Source organism: Furipterus horrens, unplaced genomic scaffold (assembly GCF_987537825.1).
Source record: "Furipterus horrens unplaced genomic scaffold, mFurHor1.1.pri manual_scaffold_1, whole genome shotgun sequence".
Classification (NCBI taxonomy): Eukaryota; Metazoa; Chordata; class Mammalia; order Chiroptera; family Furipteridae; genus Furipterus; species Furipterus horrens.
Window position 1 is genome coordinate 145,313,886 of NW_028327171.1, and position 22,780 is coordinate 145,336,665.

The window sequence follows — 22,780 nt, forward strand, 5'->3', positions numbered from 1 at the left end:
GTTCAAGGGCATGAAATGCTTGGGTACAGTAGAGTATTTATATATAAAGGAATATTATGTACCCATTACAAATTATCTTTATGATGAATTTGTAATAATAAAGGTGCATCCTTATGTTAAGTGTCAATAATAAAATGATATAAACTTTAATACCGCTTTTAACTAAAAAGAAAAAAAGAAAAGACTACTGGCAGATTAAGTATCTGGTGTATAGTATTACAGTATTTATAAGTTGAAAGTGGTATTACTAACAGTACTGTACTAAACAAAGTAGATTATATTGATTCGTTTATTCATGTAGCAAATATTTTCTCAATGTCTTGTATGTTTCAAGCACTATGCTAGATTCTAGGGTCAAGTCCGTGAGCAAGAAACACACAGAACTTTTCTTTAAAATGTTAATAGTCTCATCAAGGAAGACAATCAATAAAAAATTGTGTTAAGTAATAAAAGGGTCCTGTGGGACTTTAGAGCTGAAGTCCTGTGTTGTTGTTAGTAAGGGTAGGCTAGGCTAAACGTGATAGCAAATTAACCCAGAAATCTCCATAATTTATCAGACAAGGAATTTTTTTTCACTCAAGTAACATTCAGTTTGTATCAGGCAGCCCTCTCTTATCTTGCAGAAACATGTGGTTTCTTTCATTGCCTTGATGGGAGAAGGGAGAGCTGATGAATCCCGTTGGACATTTTCAGGACCAGTCCTGTAAGTTAATTACATCTTTTTCTTTCACATTTTATTGGCCAGAAATGAGCTGCATTCCTCTAACCTAATCAGAAGGCAGCTAGAAAATGCAGAGGAGCTACATTTGACTGTAGAGCACCAGCTTCACCCCTGGTCATTACCACAGATTGGACGTTTCAGGAAAGGCTTCTCTAGGAGCTGTGGCATTTCAATGGAGACCTGAAAAATAAGAAGTAGTTAACTAGACCAGGAAAGATATAGGAAGATCATTTCAGGTAGAAGTGACCTTGTGCCAGTGCCTAGAAGAAAGAGAAGGATGGCCCTCCTAAGAACTGCAAGTTTAGTACTTGAACCACAATGTGGGGTAAGGCATGTAGGGGCACAGTTCTGAAGGATTTTATGAGCTGTGCTAAGGTATTTTGAAATTATTCTGAAGGCAGGAAGAAGCCTCTGGAAAGTTAAAGCATGGTAAGTTTTGCGTAGTGTGAGTAATGTAATAAAAGTGGCATTTTACAAAAATCATTTTGGTTGTAGTGAACTGTATGGATTGGAGGAGAGCAAGCTTGCATTCAGGAGGCCAGTTAAGAACCACTAGCATCAATGCAGTTAAGCAATGATGGGGACCTATAGGAATAGATATGGAAAAAAATAGAATGGGGAGATATTTAAGAGGTCTAGTTGTTGGAATTTAGTGGTCTGTGTGTGGTCAGTAATAGGAGTGTGTTATGTGGGGGATGTGATTGGCTAAGTTTGGGACATACAAAGTGTTTAGGGTCAAACAAAAGAGTTGTGAATACATAGGTCTGAGATCAGAAGAGAGATCTTCACTTGGAAAGAGATTTATCAGCACATAGATCATAACTTAAGCCATAGGGTGAGAGTATGTACAGGGAAAATGTGAAGTTTGTCAGAGCCCTGCAGACAACAGTTAAGGCAAAGGTTCTTAACTTACACAGTGCATCTGAATCATCTTCTGAGCTTTTAAAAAATATGGTACCTGAACTCCACGCTTAAATTGGTCTCAGTGTGTCCTGATATATCCCATGTTTCAAAAGCTCCCCTGGTGATTCTGATGTACAGCCAACGTTGAGAACCATTATCGTAGGGTTACCCAGAGAATGAACACAGAGGAGGCTAATAATGACACAAGAGGGAAACTATCTGGTGTCTCCAAGCCAAAGAAAGAAAAACTTCAAGAAGTGAGCTGAGTAAAATGCTGCTGAAAATATAAAAAAATAATGATCAAAAAGTGTCTTTGGATTTGCCAACAGGAGTATGAATTATGACCTGAATTAATTGTCATGGAAGTCTAGTTGCTGTAATTTGAGTATTAAGTGAAAGGTAGAGAAAATGAGACAGTTGATGTCACCAGTCTGTCCTGGATTTTGATGGTGAAAGGTGTATGATCCTAAGGAGGAGGCACTGTGATGGCAAATCTGGATAAATTAGGGGATTTGGGATATAAGGAAGTTATCATGAGGGTCTACAGATTAGGATAACATGAGGAAGTAAGAGAGTGTCATGAGATAAAGGTAAAACAAACTGAGGGAGAAATGTGTCTGATTTGCCAAATTTTCTGGAGCTAGAATGGAGATGTTTACATCTGAAATTCATCAGACCTGATGTCTTTGGTATATTTTGGGTGTTCTGAATTAGGAAAGCCTCATTTGGAAAGTGGCTAAGTGTACTCTTTGTTCATTCCTATCCAACCTGAAATTTTTGAATATTTACTTGCTACAGTTTTCAAAGGTCTTGCCTTTTAACTCAGGTGCTTTATAGCAGGGTAGAGATGGAGAAGAGCCTTCATGCACTCATACACTCATTCATCAAATGATATTTATCAGCCGTCAGCACTGTTTTGCTGGGCATGCATTAGTAAATAAGAAAGTTCGTGCCCTCAAATAGTTTACAGACTAATAGGATGGACAGATAATTAAACAACTAGAATGTAATGTGATAATTTTACTATAATCTTATTGACAGGGCACCCAAACTTATTCATTAGCAGTTAGATGAATCTTCTGGGAGGATGTAATATTTTGTGTGAGACCTTTAAGGAGAGTAGGAAATTGCCAAGTGAAGATCAGAAGGAGTATTGAGTCACTGGGGAAGATGATTAAGGCTGAGGGAATAAAGTAGAATGTTCCTAAGGCAAGAGAAAGTAAAGAGCCATATATAGACAGGGAAAATTAGACAGCTATTTTAACCTCCCCTTGTCTTCCTCAACTCCATTCATTGTCAGAGGTATGCTCAGATTTTCCTAGAAGTATAAAACCTCTACATATAGCTCTCAAATGCTAGGTCTCAAACTTGCATGTATAGAAGTAGCTTGTCCCAGTTATCTAATGCTGCATAACAAATTATCCAAAATTAATGGAATAGGACAACCATTTATTATATCCACAGATTTTGGGTCAGGATTTCAGAGAGGTCACAGCAAGGATGATTTGTCTCACTTCCATGATGTTTGGGATCTCAGATTGAGGACTGGAGGGGCTAAAATCATCAGCAGCATTGTTTATTCATCTGTCTACCAGTTGATTCTGGCTGTTGGCTGGGGGCTTAATTCTCCTCTGAAAAAGCCTCTGTGTGTGGTGTCTCCTCATGGCCTAGTTTGAGCTTACTCAGAACATGATGATCAGGATCCCAGATTAAGTGACTCAAGAAGAAAACGAGGTGCAGTTTTATTATTTTATGATCTAGCCTCAGAAATCACATAGCACCATCTTCACCATACTCTTTGTTGGAGCGGTCATAGCCCTTGACCATGTTGAAGGGGAAGATAATATAGAACATACCAGTCGGAGGAGTGTTAGTGACATTGTACGAAGACGATGTGGGAAAGAATAGATTGATTGATTGGTTAGTATCTTTGGAAAGAATAATCTACACACTCGTCATCTGAGAATGTTCACAAATAAAAATAATATATGTTCCACTGCACCAGTAGCAGTCATAATTGTCCGTTAAAGCTTGTCTGTTATTCATTTGTGATGTCTTTGACATTACTTTTGAGGTATTTTATGAATGGTAGTTGCCCCATCCCATCCAATATTTGCAAAAGCAAAATGAAGGCTAGAAATGGAACTAAGAAAAATGATATGATTTCATTGGAAATCAAAAAAAAATTTCCATTAAACCAGTGATAAAGGTATAACTACTGTTTTTATGTTGTCACTTTAGACATATAAATAAATGGAATTAAATGAACATTCTTTCAGAACCTAATATGATTTTTAAGTAAAGGAACTTCACTACTACTTTATCATCTGTACAAGCCTGCTAGCTAGGTAGGACAATTTTTTTTTTAATCTCACTTTATTGCACTACACTGTATTCTAGCCTCATCTATAATATAAACAGAATATTAAGCTTTAAAAGCAGTGTTTTCTTACAGTAAAAATAGATGTTAAAGTTAAAACTACAACTCATTACATTTGTTTGTTTTTCTTTGGCCCTGACTTTCTCATGCATAGAATTCATTTTATATATGTGCTTGTGCAAGATGTGTATGTTTGTGCACATATGTGTGTATATACATATACAAATATATGGAACAATCTCTATATGCATGCGTAACACATAGCCATAAACCCAAAATTAGGCCCTTTATTGTTTCACTTGCGAATCTTACCCATCCTCTTAGTCCTCTGATTTTAAATGATTCAGAAAGATATGAATTTAACTGGAAGGCAACTTTTTAAAAGTAATGTATCTAGGCCCTGGCCGGATATCTCCATTGGTTAGATCATTCTCCGAATAAGCCAAGGTTGCGGGTTTGATCTCCAGTCAGGACACATAGAAGAGATAGCCAATGAATGCTTAAATAAAAGGAACAACAAATCGATGTCTCTCTCTCTCTCTCTCTCTTTCTCTCTATCAATAAAAAAAAAGTTTTGTATCGATTTTTGCTGTCAGGTTTGTTGCTCTACTCCATCCTATCCTGCTTCACACATGTATAGGAACAAGGTTGAACTGGGCATGAAGTTAAGCAGGATATCGCTTTCACCTGTTTCAGCCAAATCTCAGAGAGCCACTGACCTAAAAAAGACTTCCCAGTCTACTTTGATAAAAAGTAGAGTTGAAAAATGGTGTGTCAGCTATTTTTGCCAGGTGTTGTACATTTGTTACCTCATTTAATCCTCATAACAACTATGAAGAGAACCTGTTATTTTCTCTGTTTCATAAAGAAGAAAGCAAAAGGCTGGAAGAAATGAAGTAGCATGTGTGTTACTAAGCTGTGACATTAATGGTGACAATGAATTAGATTCTAGGCCAGCTCTGCCCAACTCTGAATGCTGTGTTTTTTTTTTGTTTGTTTGTTTGTTTTAGTTTAGTATCAGAATGTGTAGTTTTTCTGTAATATTTCAAACTTGAATATTATTTTGATTTTGATTTAACATTTATGTGAGTATGTTGGTTATTTTCTTAAACTGGATGTATTTGTATAGGTCATATGCAGGAGCAGTAAGCCTTAGGAGGACAGGACATTGACCCTGCTAAGACCTCACAATCTACTTGTTGTCAAATCAAAAAGTCTTAAGGTCTTTATTATACCCAAAAAAGTATATAAAAGAAACTATGAAAAGTATAATTTATTATTTTGTAAAATACCAGAATATTCCAACTCACCAAGAAAAGATATATGGAAAAATTTAATCAGAATATAAACTGCCTGTAAGAAAATATAACATTCAGTGAGAAATTAAATTGCTACCTTAGATTAAATTCCTCACATATCCATGTAAGCACCATAAAGAAAATAAAATGTACATTATCTATGTGTATTATGTTTTTCTTTATTGTACCAAAGCCAAGTATAACCCCAGCTCGGTGGCTACTTACCATTTGATCTTTCTAGTATTTTGCATTCCACAAGCGACTTTTTTCCTCTTTAAGAGTAACACATTTCCTTAACAGTGGGGTTGCATTTTTTTACAGAGATCAAAATTAATATAATTGAAAACATTGCAGCCCTGAAAATATTTTAATATTAATGTAGTGGCTCATGGGTAAATATTACTGGAGTCATAGAAAAGTCAAGAGAGAAGCAGTGGTGTAAAAAACACTCCCAAAAGCCAATCACTACTGGAAGAAGAGCCAGGACAATGGCCTTAGTTCAGGGAACCTTTTCAAGAAGCCACACAACCTGTTGATGTTCTGATACATGTTACATACTAATGTGGCAAGTTAGAACATGAAATACTTTGGAAAATAAGCCAGAGAATTCAGTGAAGTGCCCTTTCTTTGTTGTAGAGCAGAGGTTTGCCTAACTTTCCCATCCCATCATAGATCCCATGTTACTTTCTTGTAATTTCAAGCTATGCCAGCCAGTGCATGGAAAACTGAAACCAGATAGTCAAGATTTTTATTTATTCTTTGTTTTTTAATAGATCATTTTTATTGTATTTTTTCTGTTACCATGTATCCCCCCATATCCTCTTCCACTCCACTCACCCATCCCCCATAATTACCACACTATTGTCTCTTTTCATCAGTTTTTCTTTATTGCTTCATCCCTCCACCCCGCAAAACCTGCGCCTTCAGAGCTGTAGTACATTTACACAATGGAATACTCCTCAGACACAAAAATGAAGAAAATTTACCCTTTGTGACAGCATGGGTGGACCTGGAGAACATTGTGCTAAGTGAAATAAGCCAGTCAGAGAAAGACAAGTACCATGTGATTTCACTCATGTGGAATCTAATGAACAGACTGAACTAACAAGCAAAAAAAAGTGTTCAGTCATGATTTTTTAAATTTCATTGTATTTTAGTCAAGCATGAATTTCTGAAGTTTGATTCGAAAATAAATTCAAGATATCTTGCCAGAGTTACAGGAATAATTTAAATATATAAGCTCATATTAAAACTCATCTTTAGCATTATTCAACAGTAAATTTAAAACCCTGCTCTTTATGAAATAACATTTATAGCAGGTACCATGCATGACGAATACAGTTTAACACATGTGTACAAAATGAATTTGAAGGGAGTGTGAAGAATTGAGATTCCTCCTCATAGAATGGCCATTTAGCTCCTCCCTTTCTCCAGCTAACTCTTAATTTCTTCTTTAATATACAAATTAGAAGTCATCCCTTCTGCAAATATTCTTTGATCTATTCATTTTGAATTAAGTGTATCTCTTCTGTAGCACTCTCCATACTCAGGTACTTCTCTTTATTTATCTCCCTGTTCCTCTCTGGACTATAAAATTGTAATCTTTGCTGTTTTTTCATCTGTGTATCTTCAGCAGCTAATCTTGTGGCTGATACTTGGTAGGCACTGACATCTTGCTGAATGAATGCATATATGAAAAAAATGAATATAAAGAGATTTATAGGTATTTTATGAAGCACACATTATACAAGATTGTGTTTCGGGGGGGAAATGCATTAACTCATTACCCATAAAACATTAAACAGGTGTCTTTGTTATGCATTTTTGTTCTATTCTAAAATACTGTTTTTTTCCTTTGAATCTTCAACCTGTTGTCCTAAACAAAATAGTTATTTAAATTATATTTATAATGTTGTCAGTAAGATTTTAACACATAATGTTGACTTTATTAATATATGAGTTAAAATTTTTTTTTTTACCATTTCTAATTTGCAGTTGCATTTTTTTTTATGGTGGTCAGTTTTCCTCAAGAGAATGTGTCCTTAGTTATTTAGTGGAGGCCACAGCAAAGTAAAATTTATTTGCCATATGGTGAAAACTTGACTTCTTTGATGGATTCTTGGTAATTTGTTTTTAAAATTATAGGCTTTCTGATTTAAATCTAAAATTGGGTGAATAACTTTTATAGTTTTTATAACACTTTATATAGAGTTCACAGATTCTCTTCACGTTCCTTTTTTTATATTATCCTCATATTAAACTCTTGTGAGATAGTATATCTCAAGTCCATTTATGAGATAATATAATGGGATATTTTCACATCTATTTTATAAAAAAATAAACTAAGAATCATAGACCCTGGATTGTACACCTGGGTCTGGAATTAAATTCGTGGGAAGATTATTATTATTGATTCAGTTCCTTTAATAGTATAGTTCAGACTTTTCTATTTAATTGTGAATTTGTGTCAGTAAATTATATTCTTCTAGGAATTTGTCCATTTTATCTGTTCTCAAATGTATTGGCATTGGGCTGTTTTAACATTCTCTTTATTTTAGTGCAGCATCTATAATTATGTAGTTTTTAATATTAACTATCTCTGCATACCTGTCTTTCTCTTTCTCTCTTTCCTTCCTCTCCTCTCTTTTTTCTTCTTTCCTTCCTCCCTTACAGTGTTTTGTTAAATCTCTCCAAAGGCTTGCAGCTCTGTTGGGCCTTTCAGAGAATCATCTTTTATCTTTGCTGTCATCTGTATTTTACTTATATTTTCTAATTCTTTAATTTCTCCTCTTCTTTCTTGTCCTGTAGACATTTAAGGCTATAAAATACTCAATTACTGATTTTGTTATATACTGTAAGTTTTCATATTATATTTTGGTTCTGAATATTTAGCTTCAATTCCCATTTTAAATTATTTAGAAGTATGTTTCTTATTTTCAAAGCAATGGAATTATTTCTAGTTATCTTTTTGTTATGAAGTCAATATTAATCTCGTTGTTTATATAAAATCAATTATTTAAAAGATGCTGAACCTGCATTTGTGGTCTAGTGTGTGATTAGGTTTTTATTCTGTTTTGGAAATGTACTTGAAAATAATGTGTATTCTACAACTGTTGGTGCCATTTTATATACAGTATTCCCTCACTTAACACAGGTATTATGTTCTAGAACACCCCCCCACCCCGCCGCAATAGGTGTAAATCCGCAAAATAGGAACCTTACATTTATTTTAGTATTTATATATATTTTAAGGCTTTAAAAACCCTTCTCACACACTTATAAACCATTCCCAGTCCCTTATTAACCTTTCCCACTCCCTTATGAACCTTTTCCACACTTTTATAAACACTACTTATGTTCTTAAACATATTCTGCACTCTTAAACCTACATAACTTTAACAACTTTAACAGTACTTCAAAATCCCATGATATAGCAAAAAATCTGTGATAAATAATTAAATATAATATTTTTAAAAATCCCCCAATACAGTGAGGCTGCAATAAGTGAACCACGATATAGAGAGGAACTACTGTATGTGCTCAGATCTTCTAGGTTCTTAACAACATTGTCTTCTTGAGCTTTCAGTTACTAAGCTTTGTTAAAAATTTTCTATTTTGTGGTGTTCTTTAGTTCCACTTGCCAAGTTTTGCTTTATGTATTTTCAGATTATGTTATTAGTTGCATACAAATTAGATATCGTTATGTCTCCTAGAGAATTAAGCCTTTTTAAATTTAAGTTACATAGGTGCCTTTTGAAAAGAAAAGAAAACAATTTAGCTATTGATAAAACATTTTTAATCCAACCTGACAATTTTTACCTTTTATTTGGAGTTTACAGTTCATTTATTTTTATTATAATTACTGATATATTTGGGTTTATATCTACCATTGTATTTTGTGCTTTTATTCTCCCACAATTTTTGTTTCTTTTTCTTCCCTTTATTGCCCTTTTTGTAGTCTTCATTATTTTTTTTTCTTATTTTTGTTGTTCTATTAGTTTGGAAGTCATGCTATTTTTAGTTGTTACCATAGTAATGTTATATCATGTTTATTTTTCAAATTATGCACATAACTATACTGACCACTCAAACAAAAAAGAAAGACCTTGAAACAGATCATTTTAACTCTGTTCACCTTTTCTGTGAAGTTTTTGAATATATTTTTTGAAGTTTCTTCAGTTCCCTGAATTGTATTAGTGTCTCTAAGTTCACTATTTTTCTGTTTCTGTGGTTCAGAATCCTGTCTGTTTGCTATGAACAGAACTTGTTGACTAGAGAGTTTCCCTGAGAATTGAAGGAGCAATGAACTGGTATCTTTGTTTGGAGATCACCAAATGTCAGTATCTCAAGGCATCTATTCTGAGGCAGTTCAGATTATACCAAGAGGAATTTTCCAGTCTTTTGCCTCTGGAGTAAAAGCCTGGATTCCAGCTAGCATACTGGACGAAATCATGGTGATGGGAGTGGTGGTACAATAAACCTTTATTTAATCACACTTGTTAAGTAAGCAGGGCATCTAATTCCACTCTCAGCTCTTCTTGGTAGCTCATAATCTAAGGCCTCTCTTGTTCAACTTCTAAGCAATGTACCTCAGTTTTTAAAACAGAGGCATTGCCCTCTTTTCCCTTAGGTCATCAAATAAAGAGCTGGCAGCAGCCAACACAACAATAGTCATCCAGTGTGAATGAATCAAGATTATACCTCCTTTTTTGTCTGATCAGCAAAAAATATATTTTTTGGTGTGCCATGAGATGGAAAAGGTTGAAAATCACTGTTCTAGAAATGAAACTCCAGTCATCTATTTGGGTAGTCACCTGACTCCAGAGTAGGGAAGGAGAGTTGTCTAATTCGCCATCTTCTTTAAAAAATTGTCTACAAATCCTTCCATTTAAAGTCCTGCCCAAATATACCCTTGTATCCAGAAGTTCCTAAGCTTTTCTGAGGTTCTGCAATAGAATTGCTTTCGCTCTCTCTCTCTCTCCCTTCATTGCTCTCTCTCTTCTTCCCTCCTTTCCTCTCTTCCTTACCTTTTTTCTTACATTATCTTTAATCAATTCAATTTCCAGTTCCAAAAATTGTATTGACATATTGTACTGTTGTCTTCTTTTTTCTTGTAGTGTTATAGTTTTTAATTATTTCAAATATATAAAAACATATATCATATAAATGGTATTTCAGGAAAGGTTAGAATTGAACCCATGTTTTATCCACTATGCTTAACTGAAAAACTCATTTTATAATATTATGATCACCCACTTAAGAATATGACATCTTCACCATTTGTTTAAGTCATAGCTTAAATTTCCTAATTAAGTTTAATGGTTGTCTTCAGAAAGATTACATGCACCTCTTATTAAATTACATTCCAAAATGTGCATTTTTTTTCTTGTTATTTGAAATGAAATTTCCTCCTTTATCGTATTTTCTAGTTAGTGATTACTTGGTGATGTTACTTTAGAATTTTTAACTTATATCTGCAAAATTTATTAAACTCGTTAGTTTTATTATTTCTGTACTGATTCTTTTAGATTTCCTAGCATATAATCATTTGTCAAAATAATATTTTCCCTCTTCATATGATATATTATTATTTTTTCTGTTTTGCATTTGTAAAAATTATTTGAAATCACTTTAAATAATATTGGTAAGAGCTAATATCCTTATTTTATCCCTGAATTTGGAGAGAATACTTTTAGTAGGGTTCTGTTATTGGATATAATAATTGGTTTCTGTTTTGAAATAGGTCATTATTTTTAAAATATATTTCAGGAAAGGCTCAAAAACTGAGGAAACATGCCCAAAGGACACAGATACCAGCTTTAAAGAGGGCCCCTCTGGACAAATTTGGAACAGACTATCAAAATAAATAATGATAGAAATGGATTCTAACATAATAAATTAAAAACAGCAATCCATGAGTCTACACTGATATATAAAAGAAATTCGCTAGAAGAAGAGGTAAAGGGAAAGTGCTTCTTATGGAAAAATAACAGCTAATGTAGAAAGAATAAAAAGAGAAAATAACCTTTATTTACAACAGCTGTAATAACTGATTCAGGTAACAGTCACCAATTGATGCTAAAATTATTATATAAAAGACTGTTTGGAAGAAGGATACTTACATGGTCTCAAAGTATCACCTCATAGATTACTTACTAATTAAAAAGGAAAAAGTACCTTTAAAATGGAGAAATCTGGCAGATATCAACTTCACCAAATGATTAAACTTCACAACACCAGTAAAGGACAATCTGATGTCATGTGCCTTTTAATATGATGGACTTCAGAAGGAAAAGATGCCACTTTTGTTATATTACTACCAATAATGTTTAAGCTAAATCTAATCATGAGAAATTAACCAGATGTATTTGAATTGAGAAACAGTCTGAGAAACAACTGACCTAGACTTTTTCAAAATAGTGTTGTGGAAAAGTAAACAACACTAGACAATTGTTCCAGCTGAAAGGAAAATGAGGGATTGATTGGATCCTAATTAAAAAATATATATAAGGTTAAGGATGTTTGGGGGACAAATGGTAAAATGCCAGTATACACTGAAAAGTGTATGATATTAAATATCAATGTTAAATGTCTTGAATGTGGTACTTATAAAATTGTGTAAAGAATATCATTGTATGCAACTAACTCAAATGGTTCAGCAAAAAAGTGTGTGTATATACCTGTGTGTATATATATGTGAACATACACACAAGCACATACCCAGGAAACTAGGTAAAAGGTAATTGTGTCTTCTATGGGGGTACAGTTTGAACATTTTTTAAGTTTAGAATCTTTCAAAAAAGTTGGAATAGTGAAATATGTTATTTTAATTTTGATCTGTAATATCGTAAAATTTAAATTTATCTATTCTATACCTGCAACAATATGTAACAACATTTTTGTTCATGATTTTTTCAGCCTATATAAGGAATTTTGTGTGTGTTTGTGTATGAGTGTGTATGCATTTGTGAGAACCTTTACTGTCTCTTCTGAAATCCTATTCCCCAAGGAATCTCCTCAACATATGTATTTTTTATTGAAAGTTCTCACTGTCATATCTTAAACTAAAATATGCTTTTCTTCTTTAAAAAACTACCATTTATTAGCTTTTCTTGAAATGTTATCCTAAATTGGCCTAGCCTTTGTGCCAAACACTTTCTACTTGCTGCAAAATGAATGTCTTTATGAATTTTTTCACACATTGCAAAATAAAATAAGCATGAGGAATTATCACATGAGCCTCTTTGCAATGGTTTCCAATACTTAATAAAAATAGAATCTAATGTACAATTTCTTCTCTTAACAAATTACAATATTTAAATGCTTATTATTGAGTCTAATTCCTATCATATTCTATTTAGGCTTGTCAGTTTCATTTGGTCTAGTATAGTGCTGAACTTGGAAAAAATGTCTTTCAATTGGTTTCAGAAATCCTAGAGGGCCCAGTTCTGTTACTGACTAGGTCTAAAACTCAGGCATATGTTTGGTCATGTAAGTGCCTGGGTCTGTTTGGTAATCTAAAAATTTCATTAAACCAGATATGTAGCTGACAACCACTGATTGTAACAGTCTGCTCTACCATCAAGTGAGTTGGCTGTGCTCTCTTTATTGTGTGACATATGCAGCTGTTCACTCTCAAACTGTAGCTATAAAGCTTGTTCATTTTATCACACAAATTCTCCTTGACACTTGAAATGAGGTTGGGGTTGAGAAATAGGTGGTATGACTTGCAGATTCTTCTTGTAATAGTTCATTCAATGATCTCATGATTGATGCTTCCCTTTCACATATTAAGTTGAATTCTTAGATAATGGCAGGTACATTATATTTCATCTGCTGGGAATCATACCTGTGGAAAACTTTTTATTTATTGTTCCTACTCTCAAACTTGTACTACTGATATTTTTGGCATTTACTGTTAACAGCTTTTAATCTCTAGTTCAAAAGTTGTTGACGTCCCCAGTTTTTGTTAGAGGATAAAGGAACTTAAAATGACATGCAGTAGAAGTACCTTTCAGAAGAATGTGAATAGCTTGAATTGACCTCACTCTGTTGTGAACAGCCACTTTTCAGTATAGAAGGGGCTACTAGGAAAAGTAAGACAGTATGGTGAACTGGGTTGATAAATGATGTGCCTATCCTTCAATTTTAAACCCCATTTTTTCCTCTCTCTGTAAATAATCTGCAGATGACCATATAGCATATGGTAAACATAGCACCCAATTTTGGTTCCTTTCTAGTTTTTAAACTAATTTTGTTATTACAAGGTAGTATTTTTTCTTCAGAAAATATAGAAGAAAATTAAAATCACGTGTAATTCAGAGAGAACCATTTTGGTACTTATCTTCCCAATCTTTTTCTTTAGGGATTTCCATTTTTTAAATCGGATCTATTGTGTGCTATTTTGTTACTTGAAATTTTTTCATTAACAATATATTGTGGACATCTATTCAGGTTATTTAGTTTTCTTCTGCACTATTATGTCATATTGCTGTATACTATTATATTGTTCCTCCATATCTTATTTAAATGGCTTCCTTTTGTTGATTTAAAATTTTTATTACACTAATGTTCTGATAACATGGAAGAAATAGATATTTGGGAACAATTTCTTTTGAATAAAAAATATAATAGCTAGATGGAAGAGAACTGAAATTTAAAGTTTTTTGATACATATTGTTCAACTACTTTTTAAAAGTACTCTGTACAAAAATAGCTTAATATAATTTTTAGAGAAAACCCAAAAGGTTTTCTGAGAACTCTAAATAAACTCTTAGCAAACTGAGAATTTTTAGATAACCTTTTAGCAAGCTGTGAAATATTTGCTTAATGGTCTGGAGGCGAGAATAAGTTAGTTACTACCTGTTAGCATTAGGAATAACATTAGGAATTTCCAATACAAATTAAAAGTAATACCTAAGTAACAGCATAGGACATTTGACCAATGTATAAAAGTTTTGATCTTCTGTAGGAAATGATTTGATTAATGTATTTTCTCTCTTCTCCCCCCAAAATGGGGATATTTTTATTGCCTATTCGAAATTATAAAATAATGTATGTTACTTTAAAAAATCTAATAGTACACAAATATAAAACAATAGAAAGTAAAAATTGCTATCTATAGTCATACTACTTGGCAATATCTCTGTTAAGTTTATATATACATATAAATATATGATATATATATTTAATTTTTAAAATTTATACAAGTGAGATCATACTGATTCTGTTGTACAAGTTGATTTTAAAAATCTACCAACATATTACTAACATCTTCCCATATTATTACATATAGATTTGCCTTACTCTTTTTACCTCCTGCATGATATTACCTGAAATGGATGTAATATATTTTAGTAAATAAATTCCTTATTGATAATATTTAGATTATTTTTTCTAATCAATTATAAATCATGAGCACACATTATCTTGTACTGACATCTATGTGCTTTATTATTATTTCCATAAATAAATAGACCTGCGGCAGTGGAATTATTTGTTACTGATAAAGAGTAATGATAAGACTCTGAGCTCTGGTCTTAGAGCTTGAGTCCCAGCCTCCACCACTGACATGCTGTGTACCTTTGGCAAGCTAATTGACCTTACTACATAATTGACTTTATAGAATTGTTGAAAATTCTCTCTCTTTTCTTAATGTGGAAACTCATGTCAGTTACTATGTACCTGTTGCACCTGGCATATAGAAAATACTAGAATATCTCTATTATAAATATTTTTCTTTAGCAGTGAATTTTCTACTCATTTCTTTTGTTCATGCTTTTCTTGGGTAGTTTATTTTTATTGACTTGTAGGAGACATTTTTATTTTAAGACTATTTACTTGTCTCTTTTTTAAGTTATAACAATTCTTAAAAATTTATTATTATTTTTTACTTTGTTTTATATATTTTCCTGCATTTAAGTTTTACACTTCGTTAAATCAAACGTGTCAATTTCTTCTTTTATAATCTTTATGTCATGCTAAGAAAAGAAATCTCTGCTACAGAATTATAAAATCATCTTCCTGTGTTCTCCTTTAGAGATTTTATTCATTTCTATATTTTACATTTAAATACTCACAACCATTTAAAAAAAATATGCCCAGTACTGCTCCTCCTCTATTCCATCAAATGACATATTGGACATGCTAGGAAACTTTTTAGTTTGTCACTATGATTGAGAAAGCACTGCTGGTATTCAGTGGTCAGCAGCCCGGGGTGGCTGCCAGATTCTTTTAGTACACAGAACTTCCCTCAACAAATAATTCAAGAGTTCTACTTGACTTTGAAATGCCCTGCCAAATCTCTTTATCTTACCATTGCTTTTTGCCAAAAAGTCTGAAACCAAACATCTAAAAATATAAGTAAAAATGACAATGGATTTAATCCATTGCTTCTCAGATTAACTGAGTTTAAAAATAACACCTGAGTTATTTGGAGAAATTCTAAATTTTATGTACCAGGGGGGAGTAGATAGATTAGTACAGCTTTTTTTTGTTTTATTATTGACTGCTTCTTTTCCATGGTAGTATATTCTGGTTTTATTGATAAAATATCTCTCAAATATAATTGAAAACAACGTTAGAAAATTTCAATCACCTCTCCTGTTTCTTGCATTATTTCTTTTCATTGTATGCCATTTGCCCAGCTTATTCACCTTGGTCTTTTCTTTTGAGCTACTGATTCTCTTTTTATATCCGGTAATCCTTATTAATATAGGTGTCCAATCATAGTACTGTTGCCACTCTTCAGCAAATTCAGCACACAGTAGGTCTTGGCTGCAGGGTTCCCTGACAGGAGCAGGATGGGAAAAGTGAATTTTTATTACTGAATATAATAAACTTGTAGAACAGAAGTTCAGTACTTTTCCATACATAGCAATGGTCAGATAAGTCATCCCCTGTTATTTTGTGTAATACAGGTAAGATAATATAGCTTGAGTTTATAGCCTTCTGTGGTGAAAGTTTTTTTAAAAACAGTACCTAGAAGAGTTGTAAAAGATATAGCTTACAAATAATTTCCCATAAATATAATTTCTCAGTGTTTTTTAAAGTCATTACCTACAAGAGAAGCCTTAAAAAGACATTTCTAGAATGGGAAAGCATCTTTGGAGATTATGGTGAAAAGGTACATAAATATATAGTCATGCACCACTTAATGACTGGATAGTTCTGAAAAATGAATTGTTAGTCAGTTTTGTGGTTGTGCAAACATCACAGGGTGCACTTAAATAAAACTAGATACTATAGCCTACTACACACCAAGGCTAGAGAGTGTAGCCTACTGCTCCTAGGCTTCAAGCCTATACAGCTTGCTACTGCATAAAACAACACAAAATTAAATCAAGCACAGGAGAAAATGATGCAATCAAGAGACGAAGTAAATATGATTTCTATGAGGCAGCTGCCAGCATTACACGGTTTACTGTTTTACAGCATACTTTTTTAATAAGTATAAAGAGTCCACTTTAAAATAGTGATACAAAATATAGTATAGTATATACATAAACCAGTAACATAGTCATTTATTATCATTGTCAACTACTATGTACTGTACATAATTATGTGTGGTAGGTTTGCTTGCAACAGCACCCCACGTGTACTACAATGTTTCAATGCCTAGATGATAGGAATTTTTCAGCTGCATGGTAATCTTTTCTTTAAGTGTATTTTATTGATTATGCAGTTACAATTATCCTAATTTTCCCCCTTTGCCCCCCTCCAGTCGGTACCCCCACTTCCCTCCAGCAGTCCCCCACCTTAGTTCATGTCCATGGGTCATGCATATAAATTTTTTGACTTCTCCATTTCTTAACATGCCCCTGTCTATTTTGTTCCTACCAATTATGCTTCTTAATCCCTGTACCATTTCCCCATTCTTCCCTTTCCCCCTCCCAGCTGATAACCCTCCAAATGATCCCCATACCTATGATTTTGTTTCTGTTCTGGCTGTTTGCTCAGTTTGTTTGTTTGTTTTGCTTTTTTGCTTTTTTTGTGTTTGTCTTTGTTTCCATTCAGTTGTTGTTAGGTGTGAATTTGTTGCCGTCTTAATGTTCATAGTTTTTATTTTCTTTTTCTTAAATAAGTCCCTTTAACATTTCCTATAATAGTATCCTGGTGGTGATGAACTCCTTTAGCTTTACCTTGTCTGGGAAGCACTTTATCTGTCCTTCCATTCCAAATGTTAGCTTTGCTGGATAGAGTAATCTTGATTTTTGGTCCTTGCTTTTCATCACTTTGGATACTTCTTGCCAGTCCCTTCTAGCCTGCAAAGTTTCTTTTGAGAAATCAGATGACAGTCTTATGAGAACTCCTTTGTAGGTAACTCTCTGCTGTTCTCTTACTACTTTTAAGATTATCTCTTTATCTTTAACCTTTAACATTTTAATTATGATGTGTTTTGGTGTGGTCCTTTTTTTTTTGGTCCAGCTTGTTTGGGACTCCCTGTGCTTCCTGGACTTGTATGTCAATTCCCGTCACCAAATTAGGGAAGTTTTCTTTCGTTATTTTTTCAAGTAAGTTTTCAGTTTCTTGCTTTTCCTGTTCTTTTCTGGAACCCCTAGGATTCAGATGTTGGCACTCTTGGAGATATCCCAGAGGTTCCTTAGCCTATCCTCATTTTTTTGAATTCTTGTTTCTTCTTTTTTTTTGTAGTTGAATGTTTATCTCTTCCTTATGTTCCAAATTGTTGGTTTGAATCCTGGCTTCCTTCTCTTCTCTGTTGTGCTCCTGTGGATTATTCTTTATTTCACTTAGTGTAACCTTCACTTCTTCCTTTATTTTTGTGCTGTACTCAAGGAGTTCTCTGAGCATTCTGATAACTAGTGTTTTGAACTCTGCATCTGATAGGTTGGCTAGCTCCATTTTGCTTAGTTCTTTTTCTGGGGTTTTGTTCTATTCTTTCATTTGGGCCATATTTCTTAGTCTCTGCAATTTGGCAGCCTCCTTGTGTTTGTGCATTAGATCAAGCTGCTTTTACTCCCTGTCTTAGTAGCATGGCCTGTGTAGAAAAGGCACCTGTAAATTGCGTGGAGCAGAGCCTTGGGTAATTGCCAGAGCAGAGCAAGCCGCTTAACCCCTTTTTGGCAGTGTGGCGAGGGCTCGGAGTGTGAACAATGCCACTGCATGGCCTCTGGAGGTTTGCCTAGCACTTGCCCCATGTCCAATCGCTTCACACCCTTCCAATTTACAACTGGCACCCTTCCAGCTGCTGCCCTAGTGATTAATCCCAGAGTGGGTGGGTTTGCATATGTTCTCAGACTGTGCTTGCACTTTAAGCAGTGAAAATCCAGCAATTTCTTCCACCACCCCAACCCCGAGTGGTTTTTACAGCCAGAGGTAATGGGCGGTCTATCTTCCCAATCCCGGACCCTTGGGCTATAAGGTCTGGCCTGAGGCTGGTATCACCCACTCCCAAATTATCCCTCCTGTCCATTTGGCAGCTGCCACTGCTGTCACTACCTTTCCACACTGTGCCACCTATCTGCCCATCTCTGGCTCTGCCCCTCCTACCTGTGTGGATTAATGCCTCTTCCTGAAATCCTTCATTGTTGTACTTCCATACAGCTCGATTTTCTGACGGTTCTGGGTGTTACTAGGTTTGAAATCTGGTCGTCATTCTTCCTGTGGTTGTGCAAGGAGGCAAGGCATGTCTACCTACGCCTCCATTTTGACTGGAAATTTCCTCAGCTACATGACAATCTTATGGGACAACTGTCTTATATGCAATCCAACATTGACTGAAACATCATTATGTAGCTTCTAAAGAATTCCAGTAACAAATACATAAATAGATTTCTTATGGTTGTTTTATCTTTACTTCTTTATTTTTTTAAAGTATATTTTATTGATTATATTGTTACAATAGTTCCAATTTTTTCCCCTTTGCTCCCCTCCGCCCAGCACCCCCCTTCCCCAACAATCTCCTCTCCAAGTCCATGCCCATGGGTCGTACATACAAGCTCTCCCGCCTCACCCTTTCATATGTTCTTCTTCTTCTTTTTTAAAAATAATTAATTAATTAGTTAAATATTTTAACAATAAAAAATAACAATCCCTCCCTCTCAGACTTAAGACCCTTTACAATCTTATAAAGGACAATGGATGAAGGTCTCGAGCTCCTCTAGCTGCTTCAAGCTGGACAAGGTCGTCGTCCTACCTACCCGTGGGTCAAGAAATCCCTAATAAGAGTGGGGGTGTGGAGGGGAGGGTGGCCTTCCCACATGGGGAAGGATCGTGCAGACTCCAGGTTGGTTGGCTGTCTCTGGACAACAGCATGCTTGGTTTAACAGGCTGGCATCCTTGTTGTATTCTGGAGGCAACAGGGTTAAAGGATATCATTCAATCCGTAACCACTAGATGACAAAAGACAGGTATTAATTATTCAATGTCCCACATTAGGGAAAATAAGGGCTTCTTTGGAGGAAGGTATGCCAGGTACATCTCACCTGTCCAAAACCCTTTTGCCCATTATACTTAGTTTGGACTGAGGGAAATATTTTAGGTTTCCCCCCTCTCAGGCCTCTGGGCTCTTTCTGTCCAAGCCATTAGGATAGAAAAGAGAAACCAGTTTTAAAGTAAAGCCCACAGACCACCCCGTTCTTCACCAACCCAGCCACTTAGTTCAGCCAAACCATTGAGTCTCAGGAGGCAGCGATGCAGACAGGATTATATACCTACCGACAATCACTCAGGTAATGAGATCATAGGCTTATGCCCTTTGAAAACAGAAAACATGTTAATTTATGTAACATAACCCACATACATGTCTCTAAATCTGTAGGACTGTCTTATCAGAAGGAAAATCCTTGTCCTTCTAATATTCACTGAACTTGCATTTCCATTCTTTATATTTTCATTTTTTCCCCCCACTAAAAATATTTTTGTTTGTTTTTCCATTACAGTTGTCTCACTTTTTTTCCCCCTCCTGCTTCCCTGCACCCTGCCCCCTCCACATCCAGTCTCCACCCAGCTGTCCATGTCCATGGGTCATCCACACATGTTCTTTGACTAGACCCTTCCCCTTCCTACCCCTTCTCTCCCTCCCATCTCCCTCCCTGTCACCGTTAGTCTACTCCTTGTTCACATACCTCTGGTTCAATTTCGCTCATTTGTTTGTGTTGTTCATCAGTTTCCTGCAACAGGTGATAGCATAAGGTAATTTTCTTTTGTTGCCTGGCTCATTTTGCCAAGCATAATTCTCTCCAGTTCCAATCATGTTGTTGCAAATGGCAGAAGTTCCTTCTTTCTTTCAGTACTTATTCATTGTCATTTTCCCCCTTTGTACTCGTGTTCCTCTCTGTCTCTCTCTGTTTCTTCATCTTCTTAAAGCAGACCCTTTAGCATCTCTTGCAATGCTGGTTTGGTGGAGATGTATTCTTTTAGCCTTCTTTTGTCTTGGAAACTCCTTATTTCACCTTCCATTTTGAATGAGAGCCTTGCTGGGTAGAGTATTCTTGGTCGTAGGCCTTTGTTTTTCATTGCTTGTAATATTTTTTGCCATTCCCTTCTGGCTTGTAGTGTTTCTGCTGAGAAATCTGATGATAGCCTTATTGGAGCTCCCTTGTATGTTATTAGTTGTTTCTCTCTTGCTGCTTTTAGGATTCTCTCTTTGTCTTTGAATGTTGGCATTTTAATTATGATGTGTCTTGAAGTGGGCCTGTTGGGGTTCATCTTCATTGGGACCCTCTGTGCTTCCTGGATTTGCATGATTTTTTCTCTCCTCATGTTAGGGAAGTTTTCTGTCATTAGTTTTTCAAAGAGGTTTTCTATCCCTTGCTCTTCTTCTTCTCCTTCTGGAATTCCTATGATACGGATATTATTACGTTTCATGTTGTCCTGCAGCTGTCTTAGAGCCTCTTCAGTCTTGTTCAGCCTTTTTTCATTTTGTTGCACTGTCTGGGAGTTTTTGTCTACATTGTCCTCCAGCTCGCTGATCCAATCTTCTGCTTCCTCTAGCCTGTTTTTAATTCCTTCTACTGTGTTCTTCAATTCAGAGATTGTATTCTTCATTTCCTCCTGGCTCTTATTGATAGCTTCCATGTCCTTTTTGATGCTGGTATAATTCTCAGTAAGTTCCTTATAGTTCTTCTGGAGTTCACTGTAGTTTTTCTGGAGTTCTTTGTAGTTTCCGCTGAGCTCATTGAGCTTCTCCATAATCCGTGCTTTCAATTCCATATCTGATAGTTGGCTCCCCTCTATTTCATTTAGCATTCTTTCTGGGGACTCTACCTTTCCTTTCGATGGGAGATTGTTTCTCTGTCTCCCCATTTTTGTGACTCCTATTGTTTGTTGGTGCTTCTTAGAATGATCTGCACTTCCTGGATCTGCCCCTGGTCTATCTTTACTTCTTTAAATTAAAATATGGTTTCTACAAACAGCTAGGAGTTACACAGTCCAAGTCTATAGCCTTTTGGGAGTTATATTTTATCTAACCATAAAACTTAATACTTAGAATGGAAAAATCACATCACCTTCAAGTAATTTTCTACATATCACTTCTTACAGCTAGATATTACATAGAAGAAGCTGGATACAAATTAATTGTATATATTTGCCAACTCAGGATACATATCCATACATTTTTGAAAGCCAGATGGACAAAGGGTAAAATTATGTGCTTTTATAAATAAAGAGTCTAACCAACCTACAGAACTGAATGGAAAAAGAATTCACCTGTTTACATAAAAGGACATCTGTACATAAACTGCCACCACTGCCACAGTTGCCATCATCATCGTTATGTTTATTTAGTCTCTACCCAAGCACATAGGCTATGTGCTTAAATGGATTATCTCATTAATTCTCATAAGAACCCAGCATAATAAATACCATTATCCCCATTTTATGGATTTAGAAATTAGGCACAGATAATCTAAGTAACTTGCTAATGGTCTCATAGCTAGAAAAAAAAGCCATACAGACTGAATTAACAATCATGCCTATAGCATGCTGCATCTTCAGTAAAGATAGTTTTATATCTGCTCCAGTACATAGGGAAAAATTGTTGACTGAATCATGGGAAATCTTCACCATAAAGCATAAAACACCATAAAGGATCTTGTTCTGCTTACTACTAGAGTAGGCATTACCAATATTTCACAATATCCCTAGAAGAATAGGTACTTAAACACTGCCAAGCTCATAGTACTCAGTAAATAATCAGAGAATGAGTAAACCTCTGTAATAGTCTCACGGACTGACTAAAAATATAGGTGATATAATCATTCTACCAAATCAGTTAGTTGCAAAATGTGTCCACAAGTTATAAAACTGAATTAATTTTCTATATTAAATTATTGGTATAACTCAATTGTATTTTTAATAAAAACTTAAAAGTTCATTATTTTAGCTTTACAATGACTAATTAAACTATTATATCTAATAAGAGTTTAGTGCTAGACCTGTTCTTGCTTAGTCTTGGTCAAACTTGGAAGCACATGACGAAAAGGAATTTAACTTTTTGTTCTCTTTCACAAAGGT

At 34.7% G+C, this 22,780-nt stretch overlaps 1 protein-coding gene across 1 annotated transcript in view; it reads left to right on the forward strand.

The window, feature by feature from the left end:
* The first annotated feature begins 627 nt into the window (after nucleotides 1-627).
* Nucleotides 628-22,780, forward strand: part of MBD5 (methyl-CpG binding domain protein 5) — a 398,748-nt gene continuing 376,595 nt past the window's right edge. Inside the window, exon 1 of the mRNA XM_090279601.1 lies at nucleotides 628-703. The gene's annotated coding sequence lies outside the window, so the exon portion shown is untranslated. The remainder of the gene's footprint in view (nucleotides 704-22,780) is intronic.